Source organism: Papio anubis, chromosome 20 (assembly GCF_008728515.1).
Source record: "Papio anubis isolate 15944 chromosome 20, Panubis1.0, whole genome shotgun sequence".
Lineage (NCBI taxonomy): Eukaryota > Metazoa > Chordata > Mammalia > Primates > Cercopithecidae > Papio > Papio anubis.
Window position 1 is genome coordinate 7,556,489 of NC_044995.1, and position 6,685 is coordinate 7,563,173.

Below are 6,685 nucleotides of genomic sequence, written 5' to 3' on the forward strand. Positions count from 1 at the left end.
CTGTTGGGTTTTGTTTTGTTTTAACAGTTTTCAAAAGTTCTTAAAGGTGAGAGTGAATTTCTGTGGATTTTACTGGTCCCAGGTTTTAGGTTCTTTAAGACACTAACCGAACTACATTCTTCACCGTTACTGTGTTGTCTCCGTGCCAGATGTGGCAAAATCACTGCTAGAAATGGAAATGACATTTGAAAGCCATTAGACCTCTAAGTGAGGCAAGCACCTAACAGAGAGGTTAATCACACGATAGAGGCATAAGTGATATTGGTTTCTATTTTTCTAATGGCTTAAACTGTATTTTATACCAATGTTTGAAAGTAATTGGGTGTTAGCTTGAGATGGTTAGAGGTTGTTTGGGGAGGGAGTTTGTTGTAATGGTTTTGCTGTAAAAAATGTTTCAAGCTCTGCTGAAATGTTGCTGAAAAGCACGGTGCTGGTAACAGTTCAACAGTCCGTGGCTGCTATTCTTGCCTACTTTACTCTCCTACTGAAGCAGGTTAGTGTTGAAGGTGGTATGGAGAAGCTGGCATGGCTGTTCAATGCTTCGTTCTTCTCCTTTCCCCTCCCCCTACCTCCTTCCCCTCACTCCTCCCCTCCTTCACTCACTCAAACTCTTTTGTTCAGTATGTCTAACTTGAAGGTAATCTGTAATAGTGGATATCTGACTGGAGCCATAGATACAGAATGTGTATTGTTCTTACTAAAACACAGCGTGGAAGTAACATTAAACTTAAGTGAAACCAAACTAAATTAAAAATGTCACACTAAAAAAAAAAATTCCAGTTAAAACTGAGCACTACCCTCTCCCAGAAGAAAAGCCACACACTGTATGTTGTCAGTCATTTCAGGGGTCAGTGTCACTCTGACTGAGCTTTCCTGGTCGTATTCCTCACCTCTATGTTCCAGGTGGGCTCACCGAGGCTCACGGCGGGAGACATTTCCCCAAGTTATCCTGAGAAGCTCTGAGGTGAGGAGGAAGGAGGTGTGGCTCATTCCCATGTGATGGCCTGGAAGGCCCAATAGGCCCAGTGGTCTTCCTCCACTGGAAAGTGTTTGGGTGAGGGAAAAAGGACAAGATGGAGGAAGGTGAACAAGATGGAGCAGTCCCTATTGTTTCCGGGTTCTTCATCACAGATTTTCCCGCGCCCGGGAAAAGAACCAAATCAACTGAGCATGCGCAGAATGACGTCAAGCCGGGGACACCGAAATTCAAGAAGCCACTCCTACACACACGCCCCAAACTCCTCCCCTTCCAGCTCCCAGGCATAAAAGTCCGCCGCCGGCAGGAGCCGGCATGACTTCTTCGGCCCCCCACATTCGTGGACTGGAGAACATCACCCGAGAGCGCCAGCGCGACTTCCCTGGCCCCCCACACCTGAGGACGAGAGAACCTCGTCTGAGAGTGTATGCATATTTGCAATAAAAGACTGCCACTTTCTTATGTACTTTGGCCTCATGTTTAATTACTTAGCTCTCCTAAATTAAGTTACATTAAATTAAATCAAAACAGAAAGCTCCAAAACAAGCCAGGAGTGTGGCTCACCCCTGTAATCCCAGCACGTTGGGAGGTTGAGGCAGGCAGAGCACTTCAGCCCAGAAGTTTGAAACCAACCTGGACAACATGGTGAAACCCCATCTCTACCGAAAATACAAAAAATTAGCCAGGCTTCCTGGCACACATCTGTGGTCCCAGCTACTTGGGAGGCTGATGCAAGCTCACTTGAGCCTGGGACACAGAGGTTACAGCAGTCCAAGATTGTACCACTGCATTTCAGCCTAAGTAACAGAGTGACATGCCACTTGGAAAAAATTAAAAAAAAAATTCCAAAACCATCTTGTATATTCTTGAGCAAAAAAAACTTCTTTTGAGGTCTAAGGTTCTGATGGCATCAATCCCAAACATGTAATTACTCACTCCCAGAAAGTCACAGAAATATGTTGAAAATATACACACTGTGAACACAGAGCTGCAGGTGTTTAAAACACTGAAAAAGAGGCAGCTGTAGAAATGAGATCTAAGCAAATGTTTTCTTCATGAACACATGGGCTCTGCTAAACCAAGGTTCAAAGTCAGTCCAGCCCATCCTTCAACACCTGCCTAAAATATTATGTACTAGAGGGACTTAAATTCATTACGTTACAAATAAAGGAAGCAACACGTCATCACTTCATCATCACATCCAATCAACTCACCGCTCATCTGCACCCAGGGTCCCCCTTCATCTTCATCACTGTTTCCCTCCCTCATTCTGTACATACCTCTCATTCTCATCTTCTCTCAGATTAGAATTAGCCTGGCATAGTAGCACACGCCTATCATCCTGGCTCCTTGAGAGGCTAATATGGGTGTCACTTGAGCCCATGAATTTGAGGCTGCTGTTAATAGAATGGTTCCACTGCACTCCAGACTGGGCCCCAGAGTGACACCTTGTCTCTTAAAGAAGAAAGTTTGGAGTCAGAGATATTGACTCACTAGTGTAGCTTCAAATGCATTACAAAATCAGATGCAAAATAGCTTCCCTAGTTTGTCTCCTTTTCCAGAATTTACCAGATACCAATGCACATTAATGTGCTGAAGGGGGCCTGCCCCTCCACACCTGTGTGCATTCCTCACAAGGTGGAGATAAGAGACTGAGAAAAGAAATAAGATACAGGGACAAAGTATAGAGGGAGAAGAGTGGGTCTAGGGGACCGGCACTCAGCAAGTAAGACCTGCACTGGCCTCAGCCTCTGAGTTCCCTCAGTGTTTATTGATCACTATCTCTACTATCTCGGCGAGGGGGATGTGGCAGGACTACAGGGTAATGGTGGGGATAGGGTCAGCAGGAAAACACGTGAGCAAAGGACTCTGGGTCATAAATAAGTTTAAGGAGAGGTGCTGTGCCTGGATGTGCACGTAGGCCAGACTTATATTTGACTTTACACAAACATCTCAGTGCACTAAAGAACAGTATTGTCACCATGATGTCTCACTACAGCCATAGGGCGGTTTTCTCCTATCTCAGTAAATAGAATGTACAGTCGGGTTTTACACTGAGACATTCCATTCCCAGGGACAAGCAGGAGACAGATGCCTTCCTCTTACCTCAACTGCAAAGAGGCCTCCCTCTTTCACTAATCCTCCTCAGCACAGACCATTTCATTTACAGGTGCTGGGCTGGGGCACTGTAAGGTCTTTCCCTTCCCGTGAGGCCATATCTCAGGCTGTCTCAGTGGGGGAAAAACTGGACAATACCCAGGCTTTCTTGAGCGGAGGTTCCTGCTCCTTTCCTTGGTACATTGTGTCCCTGGTTAATCGAGAATGGAGAATGGCAATGCCTTTCACAAACCATACTGCCTGCAAGAACTTTTTAAACAAAGCACATCTTGCACAGCCCGAGACGAATTAAATCTTGATTCAATACACACATGTTTCTGTGAACACAGGGTTGGGGCTAAGGTTACAGATTAACAGCATCTCAAAGCATAAGAATTCTTCTTAGTACAGATCAAAATGGAGTTTCTTATGTTTTCCTTTTCTACACAAACACAGTAACAGTCTGATAGCTCGTCTTTTCACCCACAATGTATGACTTTCATATACAGTTTCTCTGATCTGGTCCACAAAGAGCTAAACATGCATCCAGATGTGGTCTCTGAACAATCCCTGCTGCCCAACATCACTGACAGCATGGGACCCTCACCCCGTCTCCATCCATGTCTGGTGTGAGCCCTTTCCAGGACCATGCCCAGGGGAGCCTCTTCCCAAGCTCATTCACTAGGTTATTGGAGATGGAATTTAAATGAAGATGACAAGGACTGAGAAAAGGCATAGGTGAGTGCCAGCAAATGTGTGAGGCAGGACGCTTCAGACTCCTAGAAGACTGGCTACTACAATACCTGACATTTCAGAAAGGAAAGAGACAGCAGAATCCACCGAGGAATATCACTCACCTGGATCCTTTTCTTTCCTCTTCTTGGTGGCTTCCTCATGTAACATGAGTCTTTGGAAATCCTGTATGTGAAAAAAATCAGAGATTTAATGTTTAGAAACCATTAACTCCTTTCCTGTGACAAAACACACACACAGGGGAGACCTCACCCGGGAGAAAGAGTGTCCTCTGCTGCCCACTGCACCAGAGATCATGCAGAGATAAGAACGTCCCACAGGAAAACCTACAAGGCTAATTTTGACCCGTTTTCAGATCTTGCTCCCCTCCTGGAAAAGTCCACACACACGCTGCAGCAGGGCACAGATCTCCAGGGCACAGATCTGGCCCTAACCAAACCCCATGCAGAGCACAGTCCCCTCACCTCCCTGTGGATCACAGGCTGATCTCAGCTCTCAACATGGAGGAAACTGCCTCGATGTTCAATGCTGGACACCGATGAGAATCACCAGCGCCATAGTAAATATTACTGAGGGTGGGTTTAAAGCTATGATAACAGCAATCTCTGATAAAACAGCATAAAAGATGTATTTCCAAAATGCCTGAGAACACTAATGTGAAGTCAGGGTTGAGCTCCCCTCAGAGGGCGCCAGCCCAGCACAGCCCCACCTTCTGGCTCTGCTCTCTGCTTGGGGACTTGTTCCCACCAGGATCCAGTGAACAGCGAAGGAGCAAAAAGAATCACACGGAACAGGCAACATGGACCAGAGGTGGGGGTGAAGGTGGAGCTGCCATGTCAAATGGGGGACTGTGGGCGATCAGAAGTTTCCACAGAAAAATTGATGTCAGAACAAATACTTAGGGAAGAAACGCTGCTTGTCACTTGCAGCTGAGGGGCCAGAGAATCCTAGGCAGAGGGACAGCCCGAGTGAAGGCCCTGAGAAAGGAGCAACCTCAGTCCCAGAAAAAAGAAAGAAGCCTGCGTGTCTGGAGCAGAGGGAGCAAGGAGAACCCAGGCAGGAGGTGAGGTCAGAGGGGTCCTGGGAGCCCAGATCCATAGGGATGAGGTCTTAAAATATTTTTCTCTCACACTTCAAAAGAATTTCGGAAATGATGTATTTTCTCACTCCTTTTATGTATACCTGCAACTTTCTCTTTACATTATAAATGACAACACTTACAAATAATGTAATTTATCTCCCATATTTAAAATACATGCTGTCAAGTTTGACTAAGTTTCCAGAAGTACACCGACACCCTCATCTGAGACGTGTAGGACTGTAAGGGAATGTGTTTAGGTGTTTAGGAAGTCACTTATGGACACGTGAAGGTGGAGATGCCTGTTTGATGTCCCAGCAGAGAGCTGAGACAACTGGACACAGGATTGTAGAACTCAGGGGACAGGCCTGCAGGGGACATGGGTAGGTGGGTTAAAACTGTGAGATAAGGAAAAGCAGTGGGTGTGGCCAGAGAAAAGAATAGGTTCAAGATTATTTGAGTCTAATCCCCCGTTTTTTCCATTCTGGTATTTGTGATTTTACATTTTGGGAGGACAGGAATCCATTTAAAATTCAAATTACTCCTGAGCATTGCCCTCTCCTACAGGAAAAGCCACACACTATTTGGCAAAGTATTTCAGGGGTCAGCGTCACTCTGACTGAGCTTTTCTGGTCTTATTCCCCACCTGTACATTACAGGTTGAGTCACTGTTGTTTCGAGAAGGAGACACTTCACCAAAAGTACAAAAAATTAGCCAGATGTGGTGGTGTGCATCCGTGGTCTCAGCCATTTGAGAGGCTAACTGGGGTGGATCTTTGGCCCTGGGAGGCAGAGGTTGTAGTGAGCCAAGATCATGTCGCTGCACTCAAGCATGGATGACCTAGTGACACTCTGTCTCAGAAAAAGAAAAAAAAAAATTCCAGGACAATTTTATACACTTGAGCAAATGAAGTATCTCTTTCAGCGTCTAAGGTTCTGATGGTATGAATCCTAAACATGTAACTATTTTCTCAGAAAAAATGATAGTAATATCTTCAAAATAAACACGATTGGGAACACATAGCTATAGGTGTTTAAAACACTGAAAGAGAGGCAGCGGTACAAAGGAGATCTGAGCAAATGTTTTCTTCATGAACATAGGGGCTCTGCTGGAACAAGGTTCCAAGTCAATCCTGCCCATCCTTCAACATCTGCAAAGAATACTATGGACCAGAGAAACTTGAAGGGAACATTCACTTAGCAGCTCACAGCTCACCGTTTAATCAGATGACTTGAACAAAGAAAATGGAATAATAGGCTACTTCAGCTAAATTTTGATGTCAGCATAAAGAAAAAGTTCCTTCATATCTTTATCAAGTACACATTGAAACAAACTAAAATGATTTATAAGGTACCAGAAAATGTTTCCAATTATGATACAGACTAGAAAGCATGCAGTCCTCAGGCAAACTGAACACAGTAAATTTCAGAGAAAATCAGTTTTAAAATGGTTAAAAAACATATCTAATGAAATGTGGGGTCATAGAAGAATTTTCGAACACATATTATAGTTGCAAAACAATGATGTTACCTCCTAAGATTATACCAAAGCTTATTTGAGAAGCGATTTTATTTTTATTTTATTTATTTTATTTTACTTTATTTTATTTTTGAGACGGAATCTTGCTGTTGCCCAGCTGGAGTGCAGTTGCGTGATCTCGGCTCACTGCAACCTCTGGTCCCCAAATTAAAGTCATTCTTCTACCTCAGCCTCCCGATAGCTGTGTTACAGGCACTCGCCACACCAAGCTAATTTCTATATTTTAATCAACACTGTCATG

At 44.5% G+C, this 6,685-nt stretch overlaps 2 protein-coding genes across 3 annotated transcripts in view; both read right to left on the reverse strand.

Moving 5' to 3' along the window:
- Positions 1 to 6,685, reverse strand: part of LOC101014050 (zinc finger protein 600) — a 219,897-nt gene that overhangs the window by 101,283 nt on the left and 111,929 nt on the right. The window lies entirely within an intron of this gene.
- The window catches only part of LOC100999951 (zinc finger protein 28), a 52,709-nt gene that overhangs the window by 34,182 nt on the left and 11,842 nt on the right, over positions 1 to 6,685 (reverse strand). The gene's annotated exons all lie outside the window — the stretch shown is intronic.